This window comes from Hypanus sabinus, chromosome 16 (genome assembly GCF_030144855.1).
Source record: "Hypanus sabinus isolate sHypSab1 chromosome 16, sHypSab1.hap1, whole genome shotgun sequence".
NCBI classification, from domain to species: domain Eukaryota; kingdom Metazoa; phylum Chordata; class Chondrichthyes; order Myliobatiformes; family Dasyatidae; genus Hypanus; species Hypanus sabinus.
This window is the reverse complement of record NC_082721.1, coordinates 88,377-102,102: the sequence shown is the minus strand read 5'-3', so window position 1 is coordinate 102,102 and position 13,726 is coordinate 88,377. Positions and strand designations below refer to the sequence as shown.

The 13,726-nt window shown below is 44.3% G+C and overlaps 1 protein-coding gene across 20 annotated transcripts in view; it reads right to left on the bottom strand.

Moving 5' to 3' along the window:
- LOC132405932 (N-acetyllactosaminide beta-1,3-N-acetylglucosaminyltransferase 3-like) overlaps window positions 1-13,726 on the bottom strand; it is a 115,848-nt gene that overhangs the window by 21,596 nt on the left and 80,526 nt on the right. The gene's annotated exons all lie outside the window — the stretch shown is intronic.

Sequence of the window (13,726 nt, the reverse complement as noted above, 5' to 3'; positions counted from 1 at the left end):
AATTCAGTTTCTCAAGTCCTGACAACATCCTTGTAAACCTTCTCTGAACTCTTTCAACCTTATTAATATCCTTCCTGTAATTTGGTGACCAAAACTGCACACAATACTCCAAATTCGGCCTCACTAATGTCTTATACAACCTCAGCATAACATTCCAACTCTTATATTCAGTACTTTGATTTATAAAGGCCTATGTACCAAAAGCTCTTTTTACGACCCCATCTACTTGTGATGCCACTTTTAGGGAATTTTGTATCTGTATTCACAGATCCCTTATTTCTAATGTTAATCATTTTTGAACAGGTTTCCTAAAAAGCACATTTATTTCAGTGTCTCAGTGACACTTTTATTAACAGTAAAACAATGAATATACTTAAATAAGCAATAAGACTCATCTTTTTTCCTTAAAAAAGTCCATAATTATTGTCACTAATTTAATAAATCAGTTATAATCTCTGCTGAAAATTACCATGGCAGGTAATTTTTTTAAAAAAAGAGACTATTGCCAATTAGGGCACAGTCTCAAAAAGTTCATCAACCCTTCTGTAGAATATCAGCATACCCCTCCCTCATCAAGTCCTTCTTCCTGGCAAATACCGATCTACGGTATTATTAAAGATCCCACCCACTCCTTCTGGCTCCCTCCCTCATCCTTGAGTAGATCAAGCTATCCTCTTGCTCCTAATATTCATTAAAATGGTTTAGATCATAGAAGATAGAACAGTACAGCACAATATGTTCCCTTCAGACCATGATGTTGTGTTGACCTTTTAACCTGCTCCATGATCAACCCAACCCTTCCTTCCTAAATAGTCCACAATTCTCTCCATCTTTATTTCATTCATGTACCTAAGAGTCTCTTAAATGTCCCTAATGTATCTACCTCTACCAACAACCACAGCAGTGCATTCCAGGCATTTACCACTCTGAAGTTAAAAGCTAGCTCTGATAGCTCCCTTAAACTTCTTCACTCAACCTATCCTCATAGTACATGCTTTCTAATCCAGCAGCATCCTGGCAGGTCTCCTCTATCCCATCTCTAAATATACTTCCTATTATGAAGCAACCAAAATTAACTGAACACAATACTCCAAGTATTGCACAAACTGAGGTGATGCAATATTACTTTGCACTTACATAGAAACATAGAAAACCTTTAGCACAATACAGGCCCTTCGGCCCACAAAGTTGTGCCAAACATGTCCCTACCTTAGAAATTACTAGGCTTACCTATAGCCCTCTATTGTTCTAAGCTCCATGTACCTGTCTATCCAAAAGTCTCTTAAAAGACCCCATCATATCTGCTTCCACCACCATTGCAGGCAGCCCATTCCACACACTCACCACTCTCTGAGTAAAAGACTTACCCCTAACATCTCCTCTGTACCTACTCCCCAGCACCTTAAACCTGAGTCCTCTTGTGGCAACCATTTTAGCCCTGGGATAAAGCCTCTGACTATCCACATGATCAATGCCTCTCATCATCTTATACATCTCTATCAGGTCACCTCTCATCCTCCGTCACTCCAAGGAGAAAAGGCCGAGTTCACTCAACCTATTCTCATAAGGCATGCTCCTAATCCAGGCAACATCCTTGTAAATCTCCTCTGCACCCTTTCTATGGCTTCCACATCCTTCCTGTAGTGAGGCGACCAGAACTGAGCGCAGTACTCCAAGTGGGGTCTGACCAGGGTCCTATATAACTGCAACATTACCTCTTGGCACCTAAATTCAATTCCACGATTGATGAAGGCAATACACCATATGCCTTTTTAACCACGGAGTCAACCTGCGCAGCTGCTTTGAGCGTCCTATGGATTCAGACCCCAAGATCCCTCTGCTCCTCCACACTGCCAAGAGTCTTACCATTAATACTATATTCTGCCATCATAATTGACCTACCAAAATGAACCACTTCACACTTATCTGGGTTAAACTCCATCTGCCACTTCTCAGCCCAGTTATGCATCCTATCAATGTCCCTCTGTAACCTCTGACAGCCCTCCACACTATCCACAACACCTCCAACCTTTGTGTCATCAGCAAACTTACTAACCCATCTCTCCACTTCCTTATCCAGGTCATTTATAAAAATCACGAAGAGTAAGGGCCCCAGAACAGATCCCTGAGGCACTCCACTGGTGACCGACCTCCACGCAAAATTATGTCCCATCTACAACCATTCTTTGCCTTCTGTGGGCAAGCCAGTTCTGGATCCACAAAGCAATGGCCCCTTGGATCCCATGTCTCCTTACTTTCTCAATAAGCCTTGCATGGGGTACCTTATCAAATGCTTTGATGAAATCCATATACACTACATCTACTGCTCTTCCTTGATCAATGTGTTTAGTCACTTCCTCTTGAACCCCACTTTAGGGATCTCCTTATTCTTACTTGACAAAGACTCTACATGGTTCCTTTTAGGTCTCCTAATTCCATCAGTTCTTTTTCATTTCTTTTGTGTTGCTCAAGGGCCTTGGATGGGTTCAGCTTTGCAACATTTTCATATATTTTGTTCTGACCAAACTTAAAATTCATCTTATCCTCCAAAGTTTGCCATTCAGAAGTTTCATCCTTCACAGGAACAGCTAGTTCTGAACAGCTTGTCAATTGCCTTTTAAAAAACTCCCATATATAGGTTTGTCCTCAAATAGCCACCTCCAGCCTACTTTCTGCAGTTCCTATTTAAAATTTTTATAATTACCCTTCCCTCAATTTAGCACTTTCATCCGAGGACCAATCTTATCCTTATCCATAACTTAAAACTTACAGAAATGGTCTCGCCGTTAAGTATCCATCATTGGCCAGGCTAATTCCCAAACACAAGGTCTGGTATGTCCATCCTAGCTAGACTCTATGCAAATAGGTTTAAGAAATCCTCCTGGATGAACTCAACAAATTCTGTCTATTTAAGCCACTGACACCTCCAGTTAATACTGGGGAAGCCAAAAAAAAAAACTTAGTTCAATATTTTTTTTGTTTTACTATATATATTCTCTGAAAGGGCAGCATTTTGTAATTTTTGGCTCTGATTTACTAATAAGTGAACAGTCGCAAGGCTGTGGGACTGGACGGCATCACAGGGTGGATACTTAGGATGTGCTTGGTGCAACTGGTAGATGTGTTTACAGACTTTTTTGAATCACTCCCTCTCCCAGTGTAGATAACATCCACCATTGTCCCCATACCTAAAAAGACCAAGTTAACATGTCTGTACAACTGGCATCCTGTCGCACTCACCTCAATAATAAGTGAATATTTGAGAGGCTGGTCAAGGACTACATCTACAGCATTTTACCACCTAAACTTGGACCCCCTACAACCTTGGTACCAACAGAAGAGATCAATAGATGACGGAACAGACAGCTCTACACACCATCCTTACACATCTGGAGAAGAGGGATGCTGATGTGAGAATGCTGTTCTTGGACTACAGTTCAGCATTCAACACCATAATTCCCAACAGGATTGATAGGAAGCTCAGAGACCTCGTACTTCACCCTGCCTTGTGTAGCTAGATCCTGGACTTCCTGTCAGATCGCCAGTAGGTGGTAAGAGTGGGCTCCCTCACCTCTGCCCCTCTGACCCTCAACACGTGCCCCACAAGGTTGTGTCTTTAGCCACCTCCTTTACTCTCCATAAACTCATGACTGTGTCGCCACCCATAGCTCCAATCTGCTAATTAAATTTGCTGATGATACTACATTGATTGGCCTTATCTCAAACAATAGTGAGGCAACCTACAGAGAAGTCATCACCCTGGCACAGTGGCGTCAAGAAAACAACCTCCCCCTCAATATCGCACAAACAAAGGAGCTGGTTGTGGACTACAGGAGGAATGGAGACAGGCTCACCCCTATTGACATCAATGGATCTGGGGTTGAAAGGGCAAACAGCTTTAAGTTCCTTGGCATAAACATCACCAAGCAGCTCACGTGGTCTGTACGTACTGGCTGTGTGGTGAAAAAGGCACAACAGTACCTCTTTCACCTCAGACGGTTGAAGAAGTTTGGTATGGGTCCCCAAATCCTACAAGCTTTCCACACAAGTACAATTGAAAGTATTCTGACTGGTTGTATCACTGCCTGGTATGGGAACTGTACCTCCCTCAGTCACAACACTCTGCAAAGAGTGGTGCTGTGATAAGGTGGGTGTTGGGAACAGATCCAAATGCAAGACACAGACACTGAAGTACTAGGGACAGGACTAGGTGTGTCAAGAAAGCAAGGGAATTGGGGAAGAAACAATGCTGGACAAGACACAGGCCCTGGATGAGTCTAGGATAGACTGGGAAAGTGGGACCTGGAAGAGGAACTAGGAACTTGGAACCTGGACAAGGACTCCGAGCTAGAGTCTGGACAGGGACCCGGAACCTGGGTCTTGACTCAGGCTTGGACTCCAGATCTAGGCAAGAACAAGACATGGAAAGGCAACAGGACTGGACGTGGGGCAGAACACGGGATTCCAGGGCTGGATGAGGGCTGGAAGAGGACATGTGGCTCAGACTTGGTCTTGGTAGACAGGAACACGGAACGCAGAGCCTTGATCAAGGGAGAGCAGGAATGCAGAGCCCTGGTCGAGGGAGAGCAGGAATGCAGAACACAGAGCTGTGACCCCCTCCTTGGTAACAGGACATAGGGCCGGGACTCATACACAAAGCTGAATATGACGAGACAGTTCCTAGGTAGCAGCAAATGGCCAAACCTACCTAGTGAAGGAGTGGACACAAAGAGACAGTTCCAAACAACAAAAGACATTTCTTATCTGGACACATCAAGTCTCCGGTCTTACTCCAACAGTAGAACTGGATGGTGAGAATAGGCGAAGACACAGGCGAGGCTCCAGGCAGAGGGTAGCAGGCGAGGCTCCAGGCAGAGGGTAGCAGGCGAGGCTCCAGGCAGAGGGTAGCAGGCGAGGCTCCAGGCAGAGGGTAGCAGGCGAGGCGCCAGGCAGAGGGTAGCAGGCGAGGCGCCAGGCAGAGGGTAGCAGGCGAGGCGCCAGGCAGAGGGTAGCAGGCGAGGCGCCAGGCAGAGGGTAGCAGGCGAGGCGCCAGGCAGAGGGTAGCAGGTGAGGCTCCAGGCAGAGGGTAGCAGGTGAGGCGCCAGGCAGAGGGTAGCAGGTGAGGCGCCAGGCAGAGGGTAGCAGGTGAGGCGCCAGGCAGAGGGTAGCAGGTGAGGCTCCAGGCAGAGGGTAGCAGGTGAGGCTCCAGGCAGAGGGAAGCAGGTGAGGCTTCAGGCAGAGGGTAGCAGGTGAGGCTCCAGACATGGGTTGCAGGGCAAGGCTCCAGCCAAGGGCTACAGAAAGAAGGGGAAGGGAAGGGAAGGGAACAATCCAGCCTCAGGATAACAGCAAAGATGGCCTGCCTTATCCAACGGAGACAAGGACAGGATGGAGCAGATCCAACCAAGGGGTAATGGCAAAGACAGCCTGACTTACCCCACAGAGGCAAGGACGGGATACTGACAAGACAAACCAGCACCTACACTCGAACCCAGGGCCACTTATATTCCCAGCCTCAAGATGAGCATCATGTGCCTATGATTAAGCCCAAATGAAACAAGGGACAGCCAGAAGACCCGGAGTCCAGAGTACACAGACCGGACTGTGAACCGGAATGCAGACTTCACGGACCAGACCATGACAGGTGCAGACAGCCCAGCACGCCTGTAGATGTGAACTTCCCACTATTCAGGACAATTACAAAAACAAGTGTGTAAAAAGGGACCAAAGGATCATTGGGGACCCAAGTCACCCCAAACACAAACTGTTTCAGCTGCTACCATCCAGGAAACGGCACTGCAGCATAAAAGCCAGGACCAACAGGCTCTGGGACAGCTTTTTCCACCAGGCCATCAGACTGATTAATTCATGCTGATACAATTGTATTTCCACGTTATACTGACTGTCCTGTTGTACATAATATTTATTACAAATTACTATAAATTGCACATTGCAATTTAAATGGAGACGTAACATAAAGATTTTTACTCCTCATGTATATGAAGGATGTGAGAAATAAAGTCAATTCATTTCAAGACCCACATCACAAGGTTCAAGTACAGTTATTCAAACTTCAGACTCCTGAACCAGAGGGAATAACTCACTCATCCCAACACTGAACTGTTCCCACAACCTATGGGCTCACTTTCAAGGACTCTTCATCTCATGTCCTCAGTGCTTATTAGTTTTTTTAAATATTTGCAGTTTTTTTCTCTTTTGCACATTGATTGTTTGTCCATACTTTTGAGGCAGTCCTTGCTGATTCTTTTGTGTTTCCTTGTATTTACTGTGAATGCCCACATTGACTTAGAAAACCTACAGCACAATACAGGCCCTTCAGCCCACAAAGTTGTACCAAACATGTCGCTACCTTAAAAATTATGAGGCTTATCCATAACCGTCTATTTTTCTAAACTCCATGTACCTATCCAAAAGTCTCTTAAAAGACCCTATTGTATCTGCCTCCACCACCATTGCCAGCAGGCCATTCCACACACTCACCGCTCTGCATAAAAAACTTACCCTTGACATCTCCACTGTACCTACTCCCCAGCACCTTAAATCTGTGTCCTCTTGTGGCAACGATTTCAGACCTGGGAAAAAGCCTCTGACTATCTACACGATCAATGCCTCTCATCATCTTATACACCTCTATCAGGTCACCTCTCATCCTCCATCGCTCCAAGGAGAAAAGGTCGAGTTCACTCAAACTGTTTTCATAAAGCATGCTCCCCAATCCAGGCAACATCCTTGTAAATCTCCTCTGCAGCCTTTCTATGGCTTCCACATCCTTCCTGTAGTGAGGCGACCAGAACTGAGCATAGTACTCCAAGTGGGGTCTGACCAGGGTCCTACATAGACAATAGACAATAGACAATAGGTGCAGAAGTAGACCATTCGGCCCCTCGAGTCTGCACCACCATTCTGAGATCATGGCTGATCATTCACTATCAATACCCAGTCCCTGCCTTGTCCCCATATCCCTTGATTTCCCTATCCATCAGATATCTATCTAGCTCCTTCTTGAAAGCATCCAGAGAATTGGCCTCCACCGTCTTCCGAGGCAGTGCATTCCACACCTCCATAACTCTCTGGGAGAAGAAGCTGTTCCTCAACTCTGTTTTAAATAACTGACCTCTTATTCTCATAGCTGCAACATTACCTCTAGGCTCCTAAATTCAAATCCACAATAAATAAAGGCCAATACACCATATGCCTTCGTAACCACAGATTCAACCTGTGCAGCTGCTTTGAGCATCCTATGGATTCGGACCCCAAGACCCCTCTGATCCTCCACACGGGGTAAGAGTCTTACCATTAATACTATAATCTGCCATCATATTTGACCTACCAAAATGAACCACTTCACACTTATCTGGGTTGAACTCCATCTGCCTCTTCTCAGCCCAGTTTTGCATCGTATCAATGTCACGCTGTAACCCGTGACAGCCCTCCACACTATCCACAACACCTTCAACCTTTGTGTCGTCAGCAAACTTATTAACCCATCCCTCCACTTCCTCATCCAGGTCATTTATAAAAATCACAAAGAGTAAGGGTCCCAGAACAGATCCCTGAGGCACACCACTGGTCACCGACCTCCATTTAGAATATGACCCATCTATAACTACTCTTTGCCTTCTGTGGGCAAGCCAGTTCTGGATCCACAAATCCCATGCCTCCTTACTTTCTCAATAAACCTTGCATGGGAATCAGGTCTGCAGTCCTTGGAGTCGCCTGATGCCGGAGGCCGGAGGTGGGGACAGCGTAAGCGGTGTGCTAAGAAACGGAAGTGAGGCGAGCAGGTAGGAGTCTGTGCCAGGAAAAAAAGCAAGTCATAACCGGTCGGCTCTCCTGTCTATTCTGCTCTCCAATGGACATTAAATTGGCAATGAAATGCTCGGCGTGAGTACAGAAACGGACAGAATCCCGGGCACCGCCATTCAGCTGATTATTTATGAAACAGATTTTCCCCCAAGCCATCAGACTACCAACTTACTGACCTCTGCTGTGCCTATTGTCTTGTTTATTATTTATTGTAATGCCTGCACTGTTCTGTGTACTTTATGCAGTCCTGGGCAGGTCTGTAGTCTAGTGTAGTTTTTGTGTTGGTTTACATAGTTCAGTGTAGTTTTTGAATTGTTCATGTAACACCATGGTCCTGAAAAACGTTGTCTTGTTTTTACTGTGTACTGTACCAGCAGTTACGGTTGAAATGACAATAAAAGCAACTTGACTTGACTTGACTTGATGGGGTACCTTATCAAGTGCCTTGCTGAAATCTATATATGCTACATCTACTACTCTTCCTTCATCAATGTTTAGTCACATCCTGAAAAAGTTCAATCAGTATCGTAAGGCATGACCTGCCCTTGACAAATTCATGCTGACTATTCCTAATCATATCATACCTCTCCAAATGCTCATAAATCCTGCCTCTCAGGATGTTCTCCATCAACTTACCAACGACTGAAGTAAGACTCACTGGTCTATAATTTCCTGGGCTATCTCTACTCCCTTTCTTGAATAAAGGAACAACATCCACAATCCTCCAATCTTCTGGAACCTCTCCTGTCCCCATTGATGATTCAAAGATCATCGCCAGAGGCTCAGCAATCTCCTCCCTTGCCTCCCACAGTAGACTGGGGTACATCTCATCCGTTCCAGTGACTTATCCAACATGATGCTTTCCAAAAGCTCCAGCACATCCTCTTGTTTAATATCTACATGCTCAAGCTTCTCAGTCTGCTGCAAGTCATCACTACAATCACCAAGATCTCTTCCATAGTGAATACTGAAGTAAAGTATTCATTAAGGACCTCTGCTATTTCCTCCGGTTCCATACACACCTTCCCACTGTCACACTTGATAGGTCCTATTCTTTCATGTCTTATCCTCTTGCTCTTCACATACCTGTAGAATGCCTTGGGGTTTTTCTTAATCCTGCCTGTTAAGGCCTTCTCATGGCCCCTTCTGTCTCTCCTAATCTCCTTTTTAAACTGCTTCCTGTTTGCCTTATAATCTTCTAGATTTCTAACAATATCTAGCTTACTGAACCTTTTGTAAGCTTTTCTTTTCTTCTTGACTAGATTTACTACAGCCTTTGTACACCACGGTTCCTGTACCCTACCATAACTTCCCTGTCTCATTGGAACATATCTATGCAGAACTCCACACAAATATCCCCTGAACATTTGCCACATTTCTTCCGTACTTTTCTGAGAACATCTGTTCCAATTTAAGCTTCCAATTTCCTGCCTAATACCCTCATAATTCCCCTTTCTCCAATTAAATGCTTTTCTAACTTGTCTGTTCCTATCTCTCTCCAATGCTATTGTAAAGGAGATAGAATTATGATCACTATCTCCCAAATGCTCTCCCACTGAGAGATCTGACACCTGACCAGGTTCATTTCCCAATACCAAATCAAGTACAGTCTCTCTTCTTGTAGGCTTATCTACATATTGTGTCAAGAAACCTTCCTGAACACACCTAACAAACTCCACCCCATCTAAACCACAAGTAAATTAATGTCAGGGTTGTGTATGGTGATATAATGTACTTTGGTAATAAATTTACTTCAAACTTTTTGAACACTGAGCTTTGAATAACGGGTGTTGTAACTAGTGTAGAATGTTATCAACATTTACAGAAGAATCTTAACCATCTTTGAAAGTGGGCTAAGGATTGGCAAATGGCTTTTGATTTGAATAAGTACAAGGTACTGCATCTTGAGAAGTCAAAACAGGGTAGGGCTGAAACTGTGGATGTCTGGGCCCTGAAAATTGTTATGAAACAGAGGGACCTACGAGTACAAGTTCATAGCTTTCTGAAAGCAGTGTCAAAAGTATTCAGAGTAGTGAAGGCATACATGATAGTATAGGAGTACAGGAGTTGAGAGACTGTGTTGCAGTTGTACAAGATGTTGGTGAGGTCATACTTAAGTACCTAAACAGCTTTAGTTGTGTTATTAGAAAGAAATTTAATTCTTTAATTCCTCGAGCTGTTTGGTCTCGAGGACCAGAGTTGTTGTCAGACGTTTGGCAGTCTAGGACCTTACTGGAGCATAGATTTACAGGTGACCTTACAGTATGAAATCACATGGAGCATAGACAAGGGAACACGCAGTCTTTTTTCCCCAGGGACAGGGAATGAAAATCAAACGGCACATGATTAAGATGAGAGATTAAATATTTAAAGAGATCCAAGGGGCAACTTCTTCACAAAGTGAATGACACGTATATGGAATGAGCTGCTAAAGGAAGTGATTGAGGCAAGTTTCCTACAGTGTTATTCTATGAACCTATGTTAAAATGAAACATGGGGCCGTTCCTTTGAACCATCACTATGACTTCCAAACTACAGGATTTTTTATGTCCAGCTAACAACAGGAATGAGCTTAGTTTAATAAGATCATAAGATCTAGGAGCAGAATTAAGCCATTTGGTCCATCGTCTGCTCCGCCATTTCATCATGGCTATCTAATTTTCCTCTCAGCCCAACTTCTGCTTTCTCCCTGTATTCCTTTATGCCTTCACCAATCAAAAATCTATCAACTGTTGCCTTAAATATACAGAAAAGCTTGAAAGAATTCCACAACATTCACATGAAGTTCCCCCTCATCTCCATTCTAAAAATATGCTCCTCTATTCTGAGGCTGTGTCCTCTGGTCTTAGACTCTCCCATCATAGGAAACATCCTTGCCATATTCACTCTTTCAAGGCCTTTCTAAAGATAATTCCTCTGACAGTGCAGTGAATCTCAAGAGTAATAAAGCAACCCTCCCTCCCAACCATGGAGGTGCTCCCTCCCATTGATACTGTGGTTATGGAGGCACTCCATCTCAATCATTCACCCCAGTAATGGAGGCATTTCCATGCCCCCACAGCCGTCAAATGCTCTTGTGGTACACTCAGAACTGCGCCTCTGATAATGCCAGATGCCCTGAGTACTATGAGGATTCACAAAAAGTCATTTAATTTTTAAAAAATGTAAAGTATCGGAAGCAGATAGGAGGCGGTTTATTCAACTGATACTCAAAATGGACCACATTTTCACGGCTAGGCTTGTAGCTCTTTTAATTCAGCAGAGTAAAAAAGAAAATTAATTGACATATACAAGAGTCTAAACAGAGAAGGTGATAAACAAAAGAGTTTCTACAGGTGTTGGAAATCCAGAACAACACAAACAAAATGTTGGAGGAAATCAGCACATCAGGCAGCATCTGTGGAAGGGGATATACCGTTGATATTTCAATAAACGTGCCCCCTCAACAAATTGCCAGCCTATAAAATTCACTTTTTTTGTGTTTTCTAATTTTTTTTGCTCAGCATAACAAAACTTTCAATTTCCAGATACATTTACATTTCTTCCCCTCACAGATATCAGCTATCAGAACAGTTCCATCAAAACATAGACATCACCACAACATCCTATACAAAAGCCGTTATTAGTATAGCAGACAGGCTTACATCTACACACTGCAGAAAAGGTTGCCTTGTTTTATAAAAACTATTGTGAAAACCCAGTTACGGGGTACGTAACAAATTGAGGGCTCATCCGGGATTTGATTACCAAATTGGGGGGCCAGTGAATCGGGAGAGGTCCCTTATCTGATCTAGTTGTGTGGGCAACCAAATGGGAAACCAGCAGAGATAGATATTGACAGATTTTTAGAGGATCCAACTGCGGGGGCATTAGAGGATGCCAGAAGGGTGGAATTGTTGGGTGTTGCAAAACAATTGAATCTCTCAGCGGCGAAACCGGCAGTGAGAAAGTTGGAAATACAGAGAGCAATAGCTGTGTATTATGTATCCCGAGAGGTGTTCTCGCTGGATGTATTGGAGCTGTTTCCTGAGAGGAAACCATCCGAGGGTGAGGTTCAGTTTCAGTTGCAAAAATTAAGGTTGGTTGAGGAGGATAAAAAGAGGGAGCATGAGCTTCAAGTAAGGAAGCTGCAGGCTGAGAAGGAATGGGAAGAGAGGCAGTTTGACCTGGAAAATCTTAAGGCATTGCAGGAAGGAGGCCAGGTAGTAGACCCAAACAAGGGGTTCAAGGTTGGTCAGGAGATTAAGTTGGTACCTCCATTCGAGGAGATGGACGTCAATAGATACTTACTCCATTTTGAGAAAGTGGCTTTGAATCAGAACTGGCCTAAGGAGAAATGGGCTGTTCTGTTACAGAGCGTACTTAGGGGGAAGACTCAGCAGTGTATTCGTCATTGTCTATGGTTGAGTCTAAAGATTATGATGAAGTAAAAAGGGCTATACTGAGGAGCTACGAGTTGGTTCCAGAGGCATACCGGCAGAAGTTCAGGAACTTGAGAAAGCCGTGGGACCGCACGTATTTAGAGTTTGTCTGTGAGATGCAAATGTATTGTGAATGTTGGTGTGCTTCAAAAGCAATTATTGGAGATTATGACTAACTGCTACAATTAATGCTGATTGAGCAGTTCAAAGGTTATATCCCTGAAGGTATGAAGACGTACTTGGATGAGAAGGAGACAGAGACTCTGTCTGCGACTGCCAAGTTAGCAGATGAGTATGCCTTAACCCACAAGGTAAAATTTTTCCTACATAAGAGCTACCACAGGAATAGTAGGGACAGTAGAGGAAGTCCACCGGCTAAATCTGAGAAGCCGGGGACTACCAGAAAAGGCAAGGAGGAGGAAAAGCAGGCTGGCAGGAAGGTTCCCAACTTTACGTGTTATAATTGTGGAAAAGTGGGCCATATAGCATCTAAGTGTTTTGCTCTGAAGAAAGAGACAGGAAAAGGGAAAACAGCAACTCCGACTGGTTGCATTGAGCTGGTCAACAGATCGATGAGGAAGGCGGAATTAGATAGAGCCCAAGAGGGGCGTGAGAGGTTATTTCGGAAGGGATGGTGTCTGTGAAGGAAGGAGAAATCCCAGTTCCAGTGCAGATCTGGAGAGATACTGGGGCTGGTCAGTCATTGATCCTAAGGAAGGTGTTAGACTTCGGTGCTGAGACCGAGACTGGGGAGGTAAATGTATTAAAAGGTATCAGAAAAGGAACTGATGCCGTACCTTTGCAGAGAATATTTCTGAAATGTGACCTGGTATCTAGACCAGTTGAGATAGGGGTGCGGTCTGAACTAGCAATGGACGGTGTGGACGTCCTACTTGGTAATGATCTTGCAGGTGGTAACGTGTATTCACCAGTGAAGTTGACAAGCAAGCCTGTAAGTGCTGAGGACCCGGCCATAGATTCCAAGATTTATCCCGCATGCGCAATAACCTGCAGCATGTCTAGAAAGGCGGCTGAAAGAAGAACCCGTTTAAATGAGTCCAGTGTTGATTTAGCGGAGACGTTTTTATCGACCTTGTATAAAAAGGGGTTGCCGGATGAGGAGGAAAAGGATAGTGGGGTCAAGGAGAGTAAAGGAGAGGAGGTGGATTTACCTTTAGCAAGGAGGGAATTTATAAAGGAGCAGAGATGTAATGAGGAGCTTGTGCAGTTGAAAGAAACAGCTCTATCCAAAGCAGAAATTGATAAGGAACCAGGGGGCTACTACCTGAAGGAGGGAGTGTTAATGAGGAAGTGGAGGCTGACCACAGTGCCAGTAGATGAAGACTGGGTAGTGGTACACCAGGTGGTGGTTCCGAAGGTTTATCGGGATGAAATTTTGAACCAGGCTCATAAGATACCCCTAGGTGGACACTTAGGAAGACAGTAGATAGAGTTATGAAAGATTTTTACTGGCCAAA